Source organism: Rhipicephalus sanguineus, chromosome 4 (genome assembly GCF_013339695.2).
Source record: "Rhipicephalus sanguineus isolate Rsan-2018 chromosome 4, BIME_Rsan_1.4, whole genome shotgun sequence".
NCBI lineage: Eukaryota > Metazoa > Arthropoda > Arachnida > Ixodida > Ixodidae > Rhipicephalus > Rhipicephalus sanguineus.
The window spans coordinates 81,338,339-81,361,433 of NC_051179.1; the positions used below are offsets into that span (position 1 = coordinate 81,338,339).

The window sequence follows — 23,095 nt, forward strand, 5'->3', positions numbered from 1 at the left end:
GTTGGTTTACCAGTTGATTTACGAGTCAACGCGCTTCTCCTTCTACTTTCTTGAGTATTGCAGTGGGTGTAATATCTGGGAGTGCTAGCGAGCGCCACTTGTTGCCAAAACGGCCAGCGCGGAACACTTTTTTTGAGGGCGGCCCGTGGTACGTGATATTTGCAAGATGCGGCAGCTGACCAAAAGGACCCATTCATGGACATTAAAGACATTAAACCTGCCGAGACTAGGTCCTCGCCAAGAAAGAACGAAATAAAGGTATTTTTTTCGAGAGGCTCGTTTGTTTGTCTGACACGATCAAATGAACTAAACATACAATTAGGCCAGGGAAAGCGTGTGAAACATTTATTGTTGTTTTTAACGGTCGCGTAGTAACTATGCCGTAAATTGAAGTGAACTATGGTGGACCGAAAATTTCCCTATGCTTCGGTAGGATCCGAACCCTTCAAATTACGCGGGTTCAGATCGTACCGACGGAAAGGGTGATGTTTCGCCTACTTTAATTGACTTCAATTGATGTCGTAATTACTGAACTACAATTAAAAAAAAACGTTATGTTAGAGGTGTGATGATTAGCCCATGTCAATGTGCAGTTTCTGACCGAAATAATGATCAAAAAAGGCGCAAGTAAGAAAACAGAACCCAAAAAGTAAAGCCTAACAAAATCTGTGCTACTGCTGCTGCTGAACCTCTGTGATACAAACGACTTCCGGTTACGAAGTTCCGCTCTTCCACTAACTTCTGGTTGCGGTCGTCATTTCACGTTTACACAAAGACACAAGGAATTGAAAAAAAAAACAAAGTAAAAATAAAGAAAGGATTAAGAAATAAGAAATATGACGTGGATCCGCTAAAAGTTCTAAGAAAGGTTACATTTTATTCTGGCGAACTTGGCGATACCAAAGGAGAGACAGCAACAACGCCAGGCATCAACTAAGTTTTACGCAGACGAAAACAGTCCTTTTATACTCCATGAGGAGCCACTAAGGCCAAGGCATAGGCCAAGGCGTAACGATAGGTGATGAACGGCGCAGTTTTTTATGAACAGCAGCCAAGCCACACGTGCACATCACTCAAGTAAAATCTCGCTCACCTGAGGACTACTCATGACCAGTATCATATTACATATCTATCACCAAAATCAACTAGCCCAGCTGTATACGCTTGACATTTTATTCATTCAATCGCAATGAAACCATTTACTTGCGCTGATTTTTTTTGGAATATTTCCTGTACATGTGGATCTCACAGCCTTTTGCGATGACCCCGGTCCGTTGGAGAATGGCGCAGCCGAGGTGATGAACCAAGTAGTCGCGGGAAAAATGCTGGAGGGGACGCAGATTGCGTACCGCTGCGCCGAGCTGCACTACCTGGTCGGGCGAGAGCCGCATCACCTGCCTCCGGAACCGGACGTGGACAGCACCCAAGCCACGATGCATGAAACGTACGGATACCCCGCAAGCGTGCAAGAATGTCCATACGTAGAGCATGGATTGATGTGTGCGCGCGTGTGCATTTTTCGAAATGCCTTTTCACTCAACTCGTATCGCAACTGTAGTGGGGTGCAGCTTAAGTCCGCAGAGGTTCCTCCCAGATGGCCGAAGCACAGCAGCCGATCGCCTCCGCGACTAAAGAAATAGTCCCGCCCCTGCACTCGGCTATGTTCTCCGAGGGCGGGTCCCCGGCTGTCCGGCTCATGACGTCAGTCTGGAGTGCGCGCCTATTGGTACAAGCAGGTGTGCATCCGCCTTGGAGGAGGAAATGCCGCAGACTTATCAAGTTGTACCCGACTTTACATCTATATATTGTACGATAATCACAAAAATTGGCCGGTGCACGAGGGTCACCGTGAGATATCGGAGGCCATGTTTGTAATGCCACGAAATCGCTGCTATGAACTGTATGGCCACTACTGTCCTTTCAAGTCACCCTCATTATGAAACACCCCCAGAGTATGATAGAAGAATATAGCCTCGATCATTGCTATTCACACGCCCTAAGACGCGTACAGTGTTTAGAGAAACAAAATAACGACGATTACGATACTCCCTGATGCGAAATAGAAGCGCAGCTCTACGCGTGTTTTCCGGATTGCCAGACAACATAAATCCGAACAGCATGAATTGTGTGAGTTTCCGCATGGGTAATGTAATCTCAAAATTACTGAACACTACAATAAGAACGATTGTCGTGGGATTGGTTTCGTTTTATACACTTATTTATTTATAGCAATGATCGTCCTGGAGATAGACACAGAGAGGTTTCTCGTTGAGCTGGCATGCAGATGCTTACGCATTTAAAAAGTGAACGATTCAAAGTAATATTTAATAGTTGTTGGGGATTCAGGTCCGAAAACCGCCACATGAGTGTCAAAAAAAGCCGTAGTGGTGGGACTCGGAAATTTCAACCACGTGGTGTTGTTTATCTCCTCCTAAATGTAAGCACGCTGGCCTCTATCATTTCGCCTTCATCGACATGTGGCTACGGGCCCACGACGACTGAGAGTAAAAATCGATTCAGGGTACTACGTACTCTTATTCTCGGAGAGCAGTCAGCTGTTCCTGTATTCAAGGCAACGTGAAACAGTTACAATAGTGAGGAACTAAAAGCAGTGGCGTAAATGTAGAAAAATGAGAAAGGGGGACGCACATTTTGCCATGGCAGGAATTTTGGATATATATATATATATATATATATATGTTCGATGCAAGCAATGCCTGCGTACCGTCCGGGTGGCCTCCGGGTGACAGAGCGCAGAGACGTGGCACGTCTCTGCGCTCTGTCTCTGTTTTCTGCCGCTCTGCTTTTTCCGTTTTCGACGTTTTGTGGCTTCTTCTGCACTTAACTAAGTATGTACCAACTTGCCCAACAAGCAACCCTCCTGAAGACTTTTAAGGTTGCGCCACATTTTCTTCTTTCTGTATATGCTTGCACCCAGTGGGGGGGGGGGGGGGGGGGGGGGGGGGGGGGGGAGAACTTTTCAACAAAGACTTAAAGTTATGTACGCTCAGCAAGTGCCGCGCAGCCGGTTAGGGTATGATTCCCCAAGGCACGCTGTCTTCCTCTAGTTGCGAGGCTCTTTTTTTAAAGCAACAACATTTGTTGTACATTATGCGCACAAAACAATGAGTTAAAATGAAAAAAAGATTGTTGCGACCTTAATTTTTTTATTGCATTAGGAAGTTATTTTCACTAATGTTTGATACTACATGCGGTATACTACTTGTTTTCAGTGACAACGTGCCTGGAGCCGCCTGTACCTCCATACGGTGAAGTGGAGTACGTATACGAAGGTGGCAGTGGACTCAAGTAAGTGGCCCCACCGTTTCGCAAGGTATAAATGTTGATGACACATGTGTAAACGAACACATGTCATCGTACGTGTGTACGGCAACCAGTATTTATGTACATAAAAGAAACGTGGTGTTGACAGCCACGAAGGCCACTGATCACGTATTCGGAACATTTTATATTTTCGAATCGCTAAAAGGGCTGTAGTGGCTTTTACACATTGTCTAAGCGAAGCTCCTATGAGTTACTGATTCCCGTGGCGACGGCATAATTCTCGAAAAACCCGGCGCAGGCGAGTGTACGGAAATGCGGGTGTATACGAGTAGACCCTAGAAGGCGCGCGCTCGCATGCGCATTTGTATGCGCCATTTTGTAATAACTGATGCTCGGTCTATCGTGGGCTCGTCGGTGATCAGTCCGTGCCTATATATACCAATTTGATCTTTTATCGAGGTCACTTGCCATTTCACGTTGCCTCATTTCATGCTTGCCTGTCATTGTTGCATTTCATCGTCTCACGCATCGCCGCCATTCATGCCTCTAACAACAAGAACGTCGCGCTGCTAAGCACGTGGGCGAAGGTCCCATTCCCGGCATGGCGGAAGGAAATAGTTAGGAGGGAGCATTCTGCAATGCGACCGAAAGAAAGAAAGAAAGAAAGAAAGAAAGAAAGAAAGAAAGAAAGAAAGAAAGAAAGAAAGAAAGAAAGAGAAAGTAGGTCAGGCACGTACACGCCAAGCTTCGCTTGCCCCTATGTTCCCGATAGGGAAAGCGCTCGTAATTTTTGTTATTGTTTCTGCTAAATGAAACTCCTTTTATGGGCTGTGTCTGCTTGATATCTCAGCAGAGCTTCTTAAACAAGTGTCAAAGAAAACGGCGGATCCTATTCGCTATTCAAGGGCGAGCGCAGCAACTGAGCCGCCACGTCGGACGTAAAATCGGCTTTACGTTTCGTGCACGTTTAGAACTAAATCTCCCGGTCCACTGGCCAACAGTTCCCGCGCTCAAAGCAAACTCGCAGTTTCAATAATGCCTGAACTTGGTGGAGTTAGTTCATACAGACAAAAATGCAGCGCGATATAGACGAAGACAGGAGACACACATGGCCACAGGCGAGCGCTCGCCGCTGCCTATCTGTGTCGCCTGTCTTCGTCTAAGTCACGCTGCATTTCGCGGTTTGAGCGCCTGAAGCATTTCACTTTTCCCAACAGGACCGGACGACAACGGCTTCGGCTATCGCTGATCACCCTTGACCCATCTTCAGCGGTGCAACTTCCCAAAGGCCACTATCGAGTTGGCACCCGCGCCACATTCTCGTGCGTCAACCGCTTCTACTCTCTGGTGGGATCCGAGGTGCGCAGGTGTCTGCCTGATGGAACTTGGACTGGGCGGACCGCCACCTGCATACCAGGCGAGTTCGTATTAACGCTACGCAATGATGACAGCGTTCAGAGCGTCGTACTGCTGTGACGTTGTAGTGGAAGTCAGTGCGTCTAAAGTGAACAAAATAGATGTTTCCTTCTTCCACTAGACTATCTCGTCTTAATAACTAGACCGACGCGTCTCCGCGTCCACGTTACTCTTTGACCAACTTTGTTCTTTTAGGAACATCGTCGGCCCTTTGACATTGTAGAATGGTGTGTTTTTACCGGCACATAAAGTAAACGTTGTGTAGGCACAAACGTAACATGACAGGACTCGTACATGGCCATGTTTAAACGAACTCTTTTTACTAAGCTTCTTAGATAGTTTTTCATCAAAATGATGCTGTAATTTATTTATGTTTTATATGTTATATCGTCTTGTGCTCGTCATGACTATGTTCATTGTACAGTGCTATGACCGTTACTTGGTATGCATATATAACATTTCAATTTTGTTTTATGTGCTATGTTGTATTGTTGCCGTCATAAACGAATGCTTCTTTTTTGCATTTAGTATAAAAAGAGGACACATTACCTCTCCGTGCTGTAGGAATTCCTTCCGAATACTCCCATTTTCATGAATTTTGTGGGCATCGTACGAATAAACAAGAGCAACGAACGGCCCGTATAGCACCATGCAGCGAAGGTATTGCAGGCGATTTGAAATGGAGCCATATCATGTAGAGCAAGGACGCATTCTTTATTTGTTTAACGTATTTTCATTCGAAGGTGACAGTGTCAAAAGCTCCTTACTGCGTACTCGAGGTCCTCCAATGATGCAAGCAGTCGCGTTTGTCACGCTAACGCAATACGCACTTAACGTCATTCCTGGCCGTTTATATATGTTCAGACTTTCATTTTCTGAATCGCTCCTTTGCTATCCAATGTCTTAAATACGCTCTTTACTAGGCCGCAGTCGCCTGGTACTGGAGGTCTTTAGTTACAAGATGGAAAATATTGCCTGGTCCTACCGGTGCAAGCTGTTTGGAATATCCCGTTCAAACATAGGTCTCGTGTGCTGCACAACCTGCCTAACACATCAATTGAATAATTTTTGCAGTACGAAACTGGCGCCTGAGTAGAAATATCGATGTTATTTCGGTTTGTATTTTGTTTGCCAATGTTGATGAACTTGATTAATACTTTATCGCAAATAAGAACACAAGAACAATTATAATGTTCGCGGAGCAGCACTAAGGTTGCGATTTGACGAGATAGAAGACTCTGAGCGGGGTAGAAAATGATTCCCCTGTATATCACCACGTGCTCGGTCGAACCGCAGTGTGCGGCCGCTCCGACTCGCCGCGTTCGCCGTTCATCTATCACGGGAACGTGAGCGAGGCCGGCCAGTGGCCCTGGCAGGTGGGCCTGTCCATGTGGTCCCAACACGAGAAGGCCTGGGACCTGCAGTGCGGCGGCACGCTGCTCTCCGAGAGCTGGGTGGTCACGGCGGCGCACTGCGTGGCCAGGGACCGCCGCGGTAACCTGCACGCGCCCAAGGATATGCGCATCTACATGGGCAAGTACCACCGAGACGACGCCCTGGACGACGCCTTCGTACAAGTGCGCACGGTGAGTGGGGCTACATGACTTCCTGCACACAACTCACATGGTCCCTTATGTATTCGCCTAAGACGACTCGAAGGCGAAAGCGATCTTCTTTTACTTCACAGTCGACGTATTGATTCTCACCCGCCCCCCTCCGAAAGCTCTCTGCTCCTCACCTGGTTTTGCACAGCCTCCAGGATCGGAGACATTGCAAAATTTCTGCACGTCACCTGGTTTTGCACTGCCTCCGTGATCGGCCCACCTTCGACGAAGTGACGATGTCATGTGATGACGACATCACGAGACGCATCGTTATGTGGCGTCATGATGAGGCCATAGTGACATAAATGTTTTGCCGTCATGTCGAAACGTTCGCTCCAGCGTCTGAAGAACTTTGCGAGCGAAACTAAATACAGTAGATAAAGTACCGCATATAATATGTTATGATTAACTGAGCTGCATTGAGAAATATGAGTAAAAGAAAATAGTATGCATGGCTTTGGCTGACTTAACGTCATGAAGGCAGCTAAAGTGATGCAAAGGTAGGCGAAGGTCGGCATGGTTCGGCACTGAAGGAACCTCATCTCCGCATGACCACCTGCCTGCCTCCAAACCTCCAACTCGCCTCTCTTCTCCAATCGCCTCTGCTATACTATGCTATGCCTTCCCAACTGTTTTCCCTCCTCAGCATCCTCACATCATTTCTCCTCACCCTCACTTCCCTTTCCTGCCCCTTGCTATCTCATACTATACATGGCCATGCTATGCTTTACCCTTTGACCCTACTCCTTTCCCTCCTCCTCTTGATCACTCGTTCTCACCCTCACTACCATTTCCCATCCCCTTGATAGACTAGCCTGTATATGGCTCTGCTATGCCTTGCTCTCTACTATCCTTCTCACCATCTTTCGCTATGCTGCGAACATCAACAGACCCGTTTGCGCTCGCTTTAACAGCTCCGTTGCAAAAATTCAAGCAGCTTCACTGACTTACGTCGTGAAGGCTGGTTAAACAGCGGAGCTGATGACATCACATTGGTAGGCATGGTCTGCATGGGTACAAACCAGGCCATGCATATTTTCCTTCTGGTCTCCCGAGCCAATGTTTTCCACATTTTCTTTCTTTCTTCTTCTTTCCTTTCAGTCTTTCTTGTCTTTCTTTCTAATTCTTCTTTCTTTCTTTCTTTCTTTCTTTCTTTCTTTCTTTCTTTCTTTCTTTCTTTCTTTTCTTCTTTCTTTCTTTCTTTCTTTCTTTCTTTCTTTCTTTCTTTCTTTCTTTCTTTCTTTCTTCTCTTTCTTTTCTTTCTTTCTTTCTTCTTTCTTTCTTTCTTTCTTTCTTTCTTTCTTTCTTTCTTTCTTTCTTTCTTTCTTTCTTTCTTTCTTTCTTTCTTTCTTTCTTTCTTTCTTTTTAACACGAAAGTGTTTTATGCCTGGGTCCACCAAGACTTAAGTGACGTATTTCCGTCACGGAAATGACGTCGAAAAAATGTACACGATCAGATGGCAAAGAAAAAAAGTTCCGTCAACGGGCATCGAACCCATGACCGCTCGGTCCACAACAACCCATGCCAGGCACGCTATCCACTGCGCGACGGTCACAGACTCTACAGGCTTTACAAACGCGCCTTTTATATCTACCACTCACCCGGTCGGCGGGGTGGTGTTGCCCTCTGGGAACGGCAAAGTAAAGTAATTCATCATTTCATCATTACTGTGGCTTCCGCAATTAGTACCTGCAACGTGTTACACGTTAGTCCCATTCGGCGCGTTTTCAATAGAAGCGCAATTTCGTCAATGCCTTAAAGGGACACTGAAGCACTTTTAAAAAAAATATGACTTTGGAATGTGTAATCATAGTTTTATCCTTGCTGAATACGAAAACCAATGTAAGAGTTCACAGAAGTGAACGCAAATGGCATTTCTTGGCAAAAAAAGAGCGGCTGCAGCTGCAGGGCTTTTTGAACTGCTGAGCGAAGGCGGTGACGTCACCTTCGGTATGCCGCGTCATCGGCGCCATCAGCTCTGTAAAAGCATGGCCTTCGCGATCAGTTCCACCAACGCGCGCAGTCAGAAGTAGTCACGGAGGCCACGGCTCCGCCAAAACCACGGTGGTAGAATAAAACAGGTGGCCCATCGAGCGCCGCGAGCGCGTCGCCGTACTGCTCGAGTTGCTCGCGGCCGCCGCTAGGTTCGCGACGAGTTTTTGGGCCGAAAGACGCGCATTGCAAGCTCTCGCTGGGCTGTAAAAACCGGTTTCTCTAGCTAATTTTGTGGCTTTAACCGGTTGTTTGTGCTTTTACTAGCTTGTAGTGGCTGTCTGCCAGCTTCGACCGCAAAAGTGAGAGCGCCAGGCTTTATGAAGCTTAAAATTTTTTAATCGGCGCGGGTAGTCCCGATATGACTGTCACAGGGTGCCGATTGCAAGAGACGCGCGCGTATTTTTTTTTCGAAAGCGTGCAAAATTCTACCGGCGAGTGTATAGAGTAAAAAAAAAACATTTGGTTTTCACGCTATCGTATGTATGTCGGAAAACAGTAGCTGGCGGTCTTTCCGTGGAATTGCATTTCTTCACAACTGCAGTCGCTTTTCGTCTTTCGGCGCGGAGAGAAGGCACAGCTTTTCTTTCCACGTTTTGTAGCCAGATTTGCAATTTCGAGCGAAGCATTTTCGTCCCATGGTGGCCGCCGCATCAGCGGCACAGATCGAGCCACCATGGTTTCAGCCGTGGTTCCAGCTTACAAAGTGAGCGGAAACACCGATGCGGTCGCGCGCGTTCGTTTGACAGAGCGCAACAAACGCGACGCATCAGAGCGGATCTCAAGCCGTGGGATCACCTAATCACGACCACAGTGATCTGGCCGCGTTCATGACTCGAAGGCTGATGGCGACTTTGCGACGCTGGTTGCGTCACATAGGGACGCTCTTGCTCTTCGGACGCTTGCATCCACGGACGCCTCCGCATTTATCGATGACCAAGCAGAAAGGAAGAGACGCGGCTGCAACGCTGCTTGCGTTGCATGCTTTCATTAGTGGCGCGTCCGTTCTAGGCGACGGCAACTCTTCAGTGTTGCTCTAGGCCTCTCTGTGGTGCGATATTGTACGCGTTACAAAATAACCACGGAGGCGTGGCATTACATCCAGCCGCACGTGACCGCACATGCCGCACGCGAATGGCCCATTTGAACCGCGACAGACGTCACGGCTCTGCATTGACCAATCGCGTGCGGTCACGTGCGGCTGGTTGTCATGCCACGCCTCCGTGTTTATTTTGTAACGCGTACAAGATCGCACCACTGGTGTAATAAATACACCGCGGATCTCTTTCTCAAAAGTTAAAGATGTAAATTGCAGTTTAAATGCTCACGACGCACACTGGTCACATGCTTTCAGATGCGCCGGAGCGGAGATATCGGCCCAGAATGTACCTTCTGCCACCTTGCGGAAAAAGCGGCGGCAACTCGAGCACCTCCGTGACACGCGCGGCGCATTGGCGGAGCGCCGCGTCGGGCCACCTGTTATTCTACCACCGTGGCCAAAACTACCGACGATGACGTAATTGCGGTCACGCCCACACTTTCGGCGCGTTCGCGTGGGCGGAGCAAGACGGACTTTTCTTTCGCGTATTTTAAAGCTCCTGCTGCCACAACAGCGAAAAAAATTACGCCATCGTCGACAATAATGTTGGTCCTTGTTAACAACAAAGTTTTACCGAATTGTAAAACCACTTCAGTATCCCTTTAAATCACCGCGAGGTGGCGACCTTAACGCAAGCGTCGTAAAAGCGTCGGCCTCTCTCATAGTATCACGCTAATCAAACCAAAAATATCTCTGCGACGCGCGCCTGCCTCACCTGGCTGTAACACCGCGTTCCCCGCCTACGCCCTCGCCCCGAGAAAAATTACGGCGGGGCTACCGGGGCGGCACGACGCGCTTTGCGTTTCCCTCTAGTGCGGCCGTGATGTTCAATCACATTTTAACATGCCGTAGGATGGCGACCAAGTTCTGCGTCCAATATGCGACGCACTTCTGACTATCACAACTCGTTCTCTGATTACGCTTTCACCGCAAACTACTACAGCTACCGCAAGGGTTTGTTTAATCATTGAACATGGACGTTAGCCGTCGGCATGGAGATGTACCACCAAGCATCAAAGTGGGTGCATCAATATACATTGTGCAAGCTCTCTTATATCAATGTACAGTAAACATTCAGTTACTTCTATAAGGGCACAATTTGCTTTCGTGTTATTCCGATTCCTATGACGGAGGAATCGACCATGTTTTTCTTTCTTTCTTTCTTTATCTCTTTCTTTCTTTCTTTCTTTCTTTTCTTCCCCGATGCACATGGGCTTTCGTTCGCGAATTTAATTTTTATTGGACAAGCGTTGGGTAGTGGGGCTTGTCTTTTGCAGCGTTAGCTACACTGGCCAATGAGAAGCAGTTTCGCGTGGCAGTCCGAGAGCCTTGCTGCGCATGCGCGACGAGCAGTGACGTCACACGGCGCACAGCTAGCACACCGAAGCCGCCGCGCGTGCCTCGCCGGTCTGCGCATTCCAGAGGAGTGACGTCATAGCCGCGGCAGACGCACTGGCGCCGGCGCGCGCCCAGCTGTGCGCCTCCGTTGCGCAGTGGCCGTCTGACGCTGCGCCAGAGCCGCTTGATAGCACCTCTCATTTTGCATGCATGCACAGACGTATCAGTAGGGGTATACATATAGCGGGGAGGAGAAGGAGGAAAAGAAAAAAAAGGCGAAGCTTGCACTAAGCCATGCAAGGCTTGAAACAGCGAAACGGGACGATTGTGTAGACTAATCTGGTTGCTTCTAGGTTGTTTCTAAGACTTAGCTAGGTAATGTATGTTGTTTCTAGGTTGCTTCTAGGTCGTTGCTAGGGTTTAGCAAGGTGATGCTAGGTTTTTCTACGCTGATTCTGAGCGCAGAGAGCTTCGAGTTAAACCACTGACAGCTACAGACACGACACGGATGTACACTATAGAGACAGAAACTCCAGCTGAAATGAAGCGTTCACACCTCTCATAGATCTACGGGCACGTCGTCGTTGACGTAGGCCTTCCATTGCTTCGGGGTCTTCTCGCAGCCGCTAGGTGATGCCTGTTGTTTCTAGCTTGCTTCTAGGTCGTTGCTAGGCTTTAGCTAGGTGATGCTAGGTTGTTTCTACGTTGATTGTCAGCGCAGAGAGCTTCGAGTTAAACCACAGACAATTACAGACACGACGCGGATGTCCAAACTGCCGAGACAGAACCTCTTCCTGAAACGAAGCGTTCGCACCTCTCATAGATCTACGGGCACGTCTTCGTTGGCGTAGGCCTTCCATCACTTCGGGGTATTCTGGCAGCCGCCGTTGCCTTTTCCGTTCCCTAGTATTCTCTCGTTGTACGTACTCGGGGTCTTCGGCTCGCCGCCGTCGCTTCGCAGCCATTTGTTAGGCTAACTGTTGCTTTCTTCATTTTTAGTGGACCCGTGGTGAGGAGATGGACTTAACCAATTTCAATGGCACATATGCGCTTATGATTATGATAGTTATTCGGATCGCCGGACAAGGAGCGATTTGCTAAAGAGATTCGCTTTTAAAACGGAAGGACATGGAGGTTAGCCAGTTGTCAGACCGGCTGGATGGTGTTTGCCAGTGTAGTATAGCCATGGAGGAGAGCGCAAATGCTACTAAGCGGCGCAGAAAAGCGGAGAAGCTTGACAACCAGTAAAGCTAGGAATAATCAGCTGAACCTCAGCTAAGGCTACGTACATCCTGGCATAGCCGAGCTAAGCAACTCAAATTTTTTCTGCGACGCAGGTCATGAAATTATCTACCGCAAGATATTTACATGCACTGTGCTTTTGTGCTGACGAGGCTCTTCGTAAATCCTAATTATTGTGGCCCAAGAGAACAAATGACATCAGTTGCTACGCGGGTGTCATCTCCGCATGGGAAGACGTTTGGTAGAAGGCGCTTTGTGTCCCTTGTTTTAGGATGGCGCGTGAAATGTCATGGCTGATTTCGGCGGAGATAATGTGAATGATGATAAGCCACATAACACTTTCTCGGGAATACGCAACAGGCATTTATTAACTGGTTACGCATGTAAAAGAACTGAGCAAAACCGTTTAATCTTGCGCACGTAATTTCAGCCGTGGGTATCCCGTCCGCCGCTGCCACATTTCGATGGGGGTTTATGCTAGAGGCCCGTGCACTGAGATCTAGTTGCTAAAGAAACTCCGGCGGTCACAATTTCTGGAGCCCTCAACTACGGCGTCCCTGATATTCATATCGTGGTTTAGGGAGGTAAAACCCTAACAATTATTATTTCAGCATTTCTCACTTATATTCGAGGAATGATTTTCGGGAGACGGACGCGAAAAAATCGCGGGATCCGAGTCATATGCAGCTTCGCTATGATAGGCGGCTGTGGTAAGCGTGCATAGACTCGTAGTAGCGTGCCGACGCCCCGTTTTATTGCGCTGTTGACTATGCTGAATGTATTGCTTTGCAGCCTCAGGAGATTCACGTGCACGATGATTACGACCCCGTCAAGTACGACGCGGATATCGCTATGGTGCTGCTCGATCGGCCAGTGGAGCTGAGCAGTCGGGTGCAACCCATATGCCTGCCCAGCGAGAGGACATCGCAGACAAACATCGTCGATGGCCACCTGGGCGTGGTTAGTGTAGACATGGAATACTTCATTGATTGATGATTGACACCGCAAACGCTTTTATACCTTCATTTACTTTGCATGTTTGCGTACGGTCGGTTAAACACTGGACTTTAATTAAGCGTTCGAAGCTTGCCCCCCTTCAAAACTGCTTGATACTTTAAATTAATGCCAAGACGCACTAGAATTTAATAACTAGGATAACTAGGTAAGATGCTTCAGCTCTTACTTCTTTTGTTGTAACTTTCAGCTCACAAATTAACAGTCACGATTAAATAAATATTTATTTGTTTATTTACACATATAGCCTTACTGCAGCACCATCATGGCCGGTATTGTAAAGGAAAGGGGAGGAACAATTGGCAAAACAAGCACATTAAAAATACAAACATGATATGAAATACACAGCAGATTTGCTAACGCCACATGCAGAAGCGATTTACGGTAAACCAACGAAGAAGAAAGTCAGGCAAATTCTCAGCATTGCAAATATATTCTCGCGATAATAAAGAAAGAAAAAAAAAATACGTCGAGGGCACCATAACAGTCTCTTTCGTTAAGCGATTTCACGGAGCTTTGCATAAACGGTGGAGGAGTGCGTACATGATTACTGTAATAGGTAAGTTCATAAAGTTTATTCACTGTTAAACGTTAGGAACCTTCTCTTTTTCCCAAATTCTTCTTCAGCAGAGAAAAAAAACAGGCTCCCTTGAAAATACGTCATATGTGTTGCGCGGTTTACGGGTATTGAACCGAACATAAATTTGATGGGGGCAGGCAGCGTTGTCACTATCGTGAGGCACCGGACGCGATAGGCCAAACGTGTTGGCTCCCCAAAATATGCGTGGCATACGTTCGGGCTATTTATTTTGGGTTTCACAGATGTCTCACAAGGTCATGTGCATGGCCATGCTGTCGATAATGTGGCAGCGAAAACATGTGAAATAAATGAAATAGCTCTGTAACCACTGTAACGTCAACGTAGCGAAAGTTTAAAGCGGTATGAATTACACATGATTAGCTTCAAGCGCAGTTTTCGGCGTAAACACAGGGTAGATGACATGACTTAAGAATCAGCACCTCCAGCTTCAATTACGAACTTAGTTTTTGTGGGCAAACGAAGAAAAGCATGTATCTGAACGCCACCTGGAGTAATCCTTCGGTATACCTAACTGTTCAGCGGTCTAACAGAGCTAACAAGATAACTTAAGGCAGTTATTATAAATGAAAACGACCTGCGAAAGACAGTGAAAGACTCAGTGGGAGTGAAATGTCAAATCTATAGAAACTGACGAAGCAAATGAAGATGTTTTAGACAGACCCAGACGCAAACTAGGTCAGAAGAGGTAAAAGTGATAGCATATGCTATAGCTGTACTTCTGGTTGGCTATGCAACATGTGTAAATGGGGAAAAGCATAGGGAAAATTGAGGAACACTTCCCCTATCAAGAAAACGGGGCAAGGAAAGCTTGCCATGTGGGTGCCTGACCTGCTCCTTTCTTTCTTTCTTTCTTTCTTTCTTTCTTTCTTTCTTTCTTTCTTTCTTTCTTTCTTCTTTCTTTCTTTCTTTCTTTCTTTCTTTCTTTCTTTCTTTCTTTCTTTCTTTCTTTCTTTCTTTGCGTAGGCACGATTCCAACTTCGCATACGCAGTTAGCATCGTACCAAAGCTAAATTAAAGACCTAAATGCGGGGGATATAGCATTAATGTGTCTAGTGTACGTATCAACCACAGAAGCAATCTTTCAGGTCTGTTGGCTTAGGATTATAATTACCATGTGAACGTCTTTATTGGCTCATGTCGGCCGTGCTCGCGGATCCATTAGTTGTTTTTCTTTCTACAGTGTGGTAGCTGCCTTACGATACTTCGAAGAGACTCATAGCGAGTATAAACAATATAGCAGCGCTCGTGTTGCGTCTATTCTTTCTTAGTATTCGTTCATCCTGAGCTGCTTGCTAATACTCTCTACAAATCCTTAAGTTACACAGTTCTGAATGTGTAATTTCTAGTATACAGGGCTCTCTTTTGTGTCTTGATCATGAAAGCGCAGGTGTTTACTCTTCCTCAGTCCTTGTTCATTTTGCGCTGGTTTTCTTACATTCGCTGTGAATCGTTACCAACTTGCCCAGTTCTCATTCCTATTCACTTTCGAAGAGAGTTCGTTAGTTGTCGAAATCGAGGCATTGGTAAATAGGAAGTGTTGGATCGTTTGAAATGCAGTCTGCGAAAGGCTCTTTTGCAATTGCACCTTAAGGCTATTCCTAACGGAAATATTGTCTTTAACTCCTTCCTGTCCAGGCAACCGGATGGGGCCAGACCGAGAATCGGAGCTACGCCGACGTCTTGCGACAGGCCGTGATTCCCGTGGTGTCGGCGCAGGAGTGCGAGCGCGCCTACCGCGAGGGCCGCTTTCCCCTAACTGTCACGTCCAACATGTTCTGCGGCGGTTACGTCAAGGGACGGATCGACGCCTGCACTGGAGACAGCGGCGGGCCCTTCGTCTTCGTCGACGAGTCGGTGGTCGACAAGCGCGTCTGGGTGCTGGAAGGCATCGTCAGCTGGGGAGGGCCCCGAGGCTGCGGGGCTCCCAACCACTTCGGAGGATACACCAAGGTTGCAGCGTTCATCGAATGGATACGACAGTTCTTGTAAAGCCTTGTACTACAAAGCCAAGCAGCTGACGACTGCTGATTCGTCAGTCGGAGCAAAGCTCGCGCTGGTAAAAGCGTGCATACCGTGTCTGCTAACGGGTAGCAGACTGTGACGGGCTCGCTAAAGGCATTTCTGGCAGGACCTTAGACCTGCCGCCAGTAGCGAAGGCGGAAGCTAGGTTTGAAAGATCTTCGTCGCATATGAGTAATTGCTTTCTTAATTTGTGTGCGTGTGTCTCGTATAGATGAATATTTTTCAAGCGATGCTTGTTATGACACAGGTTTTGGTGGTGGCGTCGTACGGGAAAAACCCGGCGTCAGCGAACGTACAAAAATGCGGCCCTCGAAGGTGCGCCGGTTGTTTGCATATTTGTATGCGCCGTTTTTCAATTACTGATGCTCTCCCTGTCGAGGGCTTGTCGGCGATCAGCCGTTTCGGATATGGCAATCTGATCTTTTATCGAGATCACTTGTCAATTTAACGTTGCCATATTTCACTGTTGCCTGGATATGAACGCTTGACCGTCGTCGTTGCCTGTAGCAAATGAAGTGTTGCGCTGCTGAACTCGTGGGTGAAGCTCCAAATCCCGGCATGGAGGAAGGAAAAAGTTGGGAGGGGGCACTGCGTAGTGCGACAGAAAGAAAGAGAGGTAGTACATCAGGCACGCAGACGTCAAGCCTCCATTTTCCGATAGGGCATGAGCCATGAATCTTTCTTGTGTGTCGCGTAGGGATCAACAATTGTTTAGGGAGAACCTGACAGAGGAACGTTACGGAGAACCTCAATGGCCTTCAAATGCCATACACGGTTTGCTGTGGCTCGGAAAAAAATTGGTACGAGCTCAAGTGCCGGTCACTGCGACGACCGCATACTTAAGCGGGCGAATTGTCTAAAATTTCGCGCACTCCACTTCGCACAGATCATTAAACTCAAGCAAGTGCTATAGCTGGATAACTCAAGGCGGGCTAAAGCTGTGGCCGTGATCCGCTGGTACGTCTTCCCTTCCAAAATTGTTTCGACCCTATAAAGAAATCATCATATGCGTTAGTTAAACATACATAAAAACAAACTATTATTCGCCAAGAAGAAACATATATTGCGCGGAGATTGTCACCTACTATACACATAGAACAATGCACTTGTGCGAAATGGTCTGGATCGTCTTCCAGTTTGAAAGATTTCTCCATGTACTCTAAGGCGAATGTTCTGCGTGCGATAAAAGAGACGTTGTGATTGTAAGAGCAACGATCTGCGTAAATTGTACCTAGCTGCAGTGCTGCCTGAAGCACCACAAGAACGACTGCCCAACATTATACACGTGAAAGTGATAAATGTGAAAGCCCTCTTAGTGCACCTTTTGTAGTTCATCAAAATATGCCTTGGTAAGTTTTTTCACAAGTTGATACGGCTATTAGACTTCGTGTTTGAGATCTTTAGCTCTGTACCGCACCTATTTTCGGAACAGCCTCGTTGTTTTATTGACGATCGATGTGATGTTGGTATTTTTTTATTGGCATGACATTGACTGCCCATCTCGGTGAAATCTTGGCTTGCGTGCAGGTGTACCGACATCTACGGGGCAGTTATTGCATTGACTTTTTCTGTATTTGCTTGTTTAAACGGTTTTGATATAGTACATGCCTGTCTTGGTTCGCTGTTCGGTTTTGGCTATATTCGAAAAATTAGCCATCGAAAAACTCAGAAAAATGACAGTAAATTGTTTGTGCACTTAGGTAACTCGGTCAAGGTCATTTTCGATATCGATTGTGGTGGTGTAGCTGCCGGCGGGTAATAGTCGGGTATAATAGTCGGGTTTCAATGACGCCTGCAGGGAGAAAGCAGAACCGGTATAGAATTTCTCCACCGCAGTGGTCCTCGTCCTGTATCTTGCGCAGTTTATTGATTCTGAGTTATTTGATGTCGATCAAGCTTTACTGCAATTGAGGGTGGCTCGCCTCACTGGGACATGAGACACTGGCATAATTGCGTGCTATTTCGTTAAGTACGACTATACGTTGAGTCTTCACGCACTCGTGTTGTTCTTTTTTCTTTCTTTTTTTTGCTGACGCGTTTCGTACACCAGTTAGCATACTATTTAGAGTTATGCGTTAGAGTCCTTAGGAGAGTTGCGGAGTCGGGTGTTAATAGGTGACTGTGTTATCTACTGTAGGTTCATCTGTAGATTTATCTGTAGGTTCACTTATATCGAGTTTGAAGAAATCCTAAACTCTGTCATTCAACAAAGGGCTTAGTTCTTTGGCGCGCCTTTGTCTTTGCAGCGCTGTAGGTGGCGCTTTCTTTCAGCCTACACGTCGAATGCATAACGCCACTGCGTGCGAGTTATGCTAGTTACGCGGATACCAACAAGGGGACTAAGTTCGCGTCAGTCTACAGTGTGAACTGAAGCATGCACTTCGACACTCGCTACGATAAGTATAAAAAAAAAAAACGAAATGCGCAAGTGGCGCAACTGCAGGAAGTTTCAGTGTTCGGGCATCTTGTCCGTTTGTTGTGTTTGCTGTACGTACGTTGCTGTACGTAGGAGCGATGTTTCCAGCTGCTGTTTTGACTCTTCGAACTTTAGCGTTCCTCCACTGCATCATGTACATTAAGTGCCAAATTATCTGACAGTTATTTGTCTTTTTTTTGTAACGTTCGGCCTCCGTGATTGCAGTCATTTCACAATTTCTGGCATGCTAACTATGTATCGCAGTCAACGCTAAATTCTGCATTGAAGTACTTGTCTACCTCAACAATAGTTGATTAAACATAATCAAGTATAAGAGGAAGTGCTACATTCTGTGTTTGTCATATATTTATCGGAAGATCCTCTGTGCCGGCTCTTGCAATTACAAATGATTTAGTTATTCACTCTGCAGAAACGTGTAGACCTTTGTGAATAAGAGCTTCAAGCATATCTACAGCCTTTACTGCATGCTGCAGCGACCCAATGACCCAATGGCTTCAGAAGCACTGCCAAACCGCAACAGTATAACGATGACTGCCTATAGCGAGATATGATACCTTTTGATACAGATTATGATCAACAAAGTACTGCCAGTAATCATAGTTAAGCGCGTTACTATGAGTGTGAAGTTGCGAGTGTTTAATAAAATTTACGTCGTTGTTTTCGAATGATTCGTCGCTCTTTCCATGCCACATGTTTTACAAGTGACTGCATCAACAGTCGTGCTGTGTCATTCAAGTAGTGGCAAGAGGTATTGTGGCAACAATGACGCGTACAGCAACAATGGTGCAATATTGGCCCACATGTGCCAGAAGCCTTTGAGCAAACGCGGCGGCACCGAGGGTGCGCATCGCGACATTTCTTGCTACGATGCTGATAGTGGTTGTATGGAGAAAATACGTTGCGGAGTGCTCGTTCTATAGTTTGTTCAGCTTAACCTTGCTCCCTCCCTTTCGAAGAGTCATCTTTTCTTATCCTACTGAAGTGAGCCGGCCTTGTTTGGGTTTTGTCAAGGTAGTAAAAGGGGAGATACATGTCATTCACCTCTGCTAGTACAAAGATACAAACAAAACCTGTTCGCATTTCTCACAAGTCAAGTTTCGGAGCTTAAGTGAAATCACTCCTCGTCTGGAAATCGAGCCATGAACTCGGGCCGAAATTCTTTCAAAGCAAGTACACCGACTTAAAAGGGTGTGAATGCGAGTTCGTTGGTATAAATACACCTTGAAGAAAGGGAGTGCTGCTCAAAGACACGGAAGAGTAAAAAACACGTGTCCTCGTGTGTTCTTTACACGTCCGTGGTTTTAAGCAGCACTGTATTTTAAGATGGACTAGTAGACTCATCATCAGGAGCGAAGGCTTGTTTGTGTAAAGAGTCGCATCGGAATGAATTCTAAAACGTAAAAACCTCAAAAATCGTGCTATACTGGAATAACTGCACCGCATATAATGTAACTTCAGCGATGTCCTGTGGCAGGCTTCGGAGACTTGTATTTCATAATGCGGGAATCATGCCTGATGCTTCGCTGTATGATGCAATTATCGGATAAATCAGCGAAGTTAACTTTTTCATAGAAATTCCACTGCATCAGGCATCGCCTGTAGTTTATGCAGGTTTACCATAGTGTCGTGTCACCCTTACCGGGGTGGAACGCTGGTTCTGTTTGGGCATTGACACAGCACTGCAGGTAATACGCACATGAATATTTTCCAATGTGTATACGCTTACCAGTGGGCATAAAACAGCGGGAACTGGAGAGCAGCCCCATGGGGATATTCTTGTGGTGACGAATAGTAGTTTTCACTAGCCTTACTCTACTGTCTCTCGCTGTCGCAGCCGAAATGAGCTTACTTGCTCAAAGCCTCCCGTGCGTGAATTCCCAATTGCGGAAAGGCCTAGCTCTCATTGAGGTGCCACCTGTAGCTTTATGTAACGGACTATAGTTTGAAGTAATATATGTCCTTGCAAACGTTGACTACATAAAAGGGCGAAGGTAATGCAAATTTAAGAATGATACTGCAAATACACCCACTGAAGTTTGAGCAGGAAATACACAATAAATGGCAGGCTGTAAGCAACGCTGTGATAAAAGTCGCGTAATAAACTTTCGAGCTCGTTCGAAAAACTTGTTAAAAAACATTTGTCAGCCGAGAATTTAAATCACCAGAAGCTCTTGGAATATGGTGAACTATACCTCGCTTTTGTAGCACTCCGATGGTTTTTGCAGAAAAACATTACGACGTTTCACTAGAATTAATTTTATCTAGGAACATAATTACACAGGTAAGAATTAATTTCGCGCTTTTCGTAACGTAGGAACACCAATACGTTTCTTAAGTTTCTTAAGTTATCTTTCGGAAAATAAATACACGAAGAAGTGCTAAAGTTGTCGAGGTAATATAATGATTGTCAAGCAATTACTTCGGGAGCGAATCGGAAATCCAAGACAAGTAATATTGCAGGCGAGAGAGGTATACAAGTTCAATCTCCTACTGTCGAATAAACATAACAGATTTATCTGCCAACATAGTAGGAACACAAAGTTACGCCACAGAACAGCGTTCATTGTTCTAACACACAGATTGTCAGTGCACCACCGAGACGCAAATGCATTGGTTATATTTAGTCTACATTCTCTGACAGTCTTGAATCAGGTAGCGTAGAATTATCTAGCACCAATGTGCGCTGAAACAAGAGTTTGCCGTTGACGATCACCGCCGCTTGTCGATGTCTTCTCGGAGCAGCATAGAAATTGTTCATCCTACAACGGCGCGAATGAATTCATGGTAACATACTATGAAAGGAGCGAAACAAAGTTCAAAGCACTTGCTACAAAAAACATAAACAAAAAACACAAATGAATATTCACGAGGCCACCGTTAGTGATAAACTTCAGCGAGACGATGTGCACAGCCATCACATACTTCTTCTATTCCAACATTGTTGTCCAGGGGATATCGTTCTGTATATTATTTTTCGAAAAAGAACAGAGCTACGCGATTGTACAGCAATGTGTAACGCGTTCATGAACGATTAAAAATATTCGTGTTAATAAACACTATGTGATAACACCGCACTTATCTATTGGCAAGGTTAAGTGCATTGTTAGTTATTGCGGGCTAACCAATTGAAGAGTCGGGATGCAAACAATTCGGGGCAGGCAGAATGAGCGGTTGAGATTAAAATTGTAGCACGATTAGGTGAATAGAATGGGAGGGAGCGCGATGGCTTGGAAAAGCAAAAAAAAAAAAGAAAAACAACAACATAGAAGCGAAAGTAGAAGTTCATGGTGCAGTCGCATTAGCGACATCAGCGACTGTCGTGAGGTCGGTCCTGGCCGGTAGACTGAGGTTGATGATATTGCTGAAGAAAATGAGGCAGATGCTGGACACCACCTTGACAAATACCGACAGCCCGAGCTGCGAAAGAGTAAGAGATGTGGCATATTGTGCTAACAGTTCTACCGGTTTAAGGGAGAGTGAAAGTTTAAGAAAACACCACTCAATCTCATTGCAAGGTAAGTAGGGGTACTTGCTTGGCAGCACGAAACTATACGTTATAAGTAACGTGTTCGTTTTGTTCCCCGTTATAAAATCAAGCGTTTAGGCGGATTTATGTATAAGATACAATCAATCCCAGGTTTGCAGAACAAGGAAGGCTACGTTATGAATGCACTTACTTTTCCAGAAAGACAATGAAAATCGATAGCGAAAAATGGGGTGAATAAGACAGAGCATCGGAATCTGACTGAAGCGTTGCATTTTATAGATACAGAATTTCAATTTTTAATAAAATGTGTGCATAAGTACACGAGCTTCCCTATACCCATGCCCCCCCCCCCCCCCCCCCGACCCCCTGTCCCGAACGCGATGTGCGTATACTATATTGCTCCTAATGGATCACCAACATGCTCGAACTGATACCTCACGTGCAGTTTTTCTGAAGCACGTGTATCCTTCAAGGCATTTCGGTCTTTCCTGTTTTGTACTAGCTTAATCTTGTCCCGCTCACTCTGTAATTCTATTTGTATTTTACTGCGTAAAATTTAGTTGTTTCGTGTGCTGTTGTGTTCAAGGGCGTATATTTTTTGCTATCCGCTCGGTTTCAAGTATATTATATAACACAATGTTACGACGTATTAGCGCATCTCTTCAACATCGAATTTTTTCTCGTTTTCATTCTTCTGTATTTACTTATTGTTTGAAGATATGTTTTGTATTGATCGTATATGTTATAATCTTTCATTGTGCTCGCCCACCTTACGAATACCATTAGGGACCTCTGAAGTATACTCAAATAGCAAGAGAAAATAAGTAAATCATACGGGCTGACATTTTTTTCTGTGGAATGCTCCACTCACCAATTCGGTGTATTCGATATCGGTGTACTGGTGGATGAAGATGAGCGCGACCCTGGTGTAGGGGATGAGCAGTACGTACGACGACTGCATCACCACTGGCAGCGCCAAGTACAGCTCGTGCTGGTGCAGTTCGTCCGCCTGGTTACAAACAGAATGGACAAAATAGGACGCCCGTTGGACACACGCGTACAGTATCGAAGGTAACGCGTGTTTCTTTTAACAGCAAAGCTGCTTAAGACGGCCGTAAAAACTTTGGTGTGTACAAATGTGTACAAAAAGCTATCATCATCGCGAACGGACATGTGCCACGGAAATTGGGCAATTCCAACTGCTCACCATTGGTCCACTACAAATGAAGAGGGCAACAAACGGGCGGCAAACAACAAATAAAATTTCTAGAGAGACGCAACCAATAATTGAGAAAAGCTTGAAGAAACCGTCCGGATTAAACCAGTGATAAACATCATGGCCGGAAGTTTCAGCTTTGCTGAAGCATGTGTACCGAGTGCTTCAGCGGTACGTACAACAGCAAGTACTAGGGAACGGTAAAGGCAACGGCGGCTGCGAGAAGATCCCGACGCGATGGAATCCCTACGTGAACGTGGACGTGCCCGTAGATCTGTGAGAGGTGCCAGCGCTCGGTTTCAACCATTTTCTTCTCTGGAGTTCTTGAGAAATCCGTGTCC

General features: G+C 46.1%; 1 pseudogene; it reads left to right on the top strand.

Moving 5' to 3' along the window:
• LOC125758247 (clotting factor C-like) overlaps positions 1-15,616 on the top strand; it is a 17,350-nt pseudogene extending 1,734 nt beyond the window's left edge.
• The last annotated feature ends 7,479 nt before the right edge of the window (positions 15,617-23,095 follow it).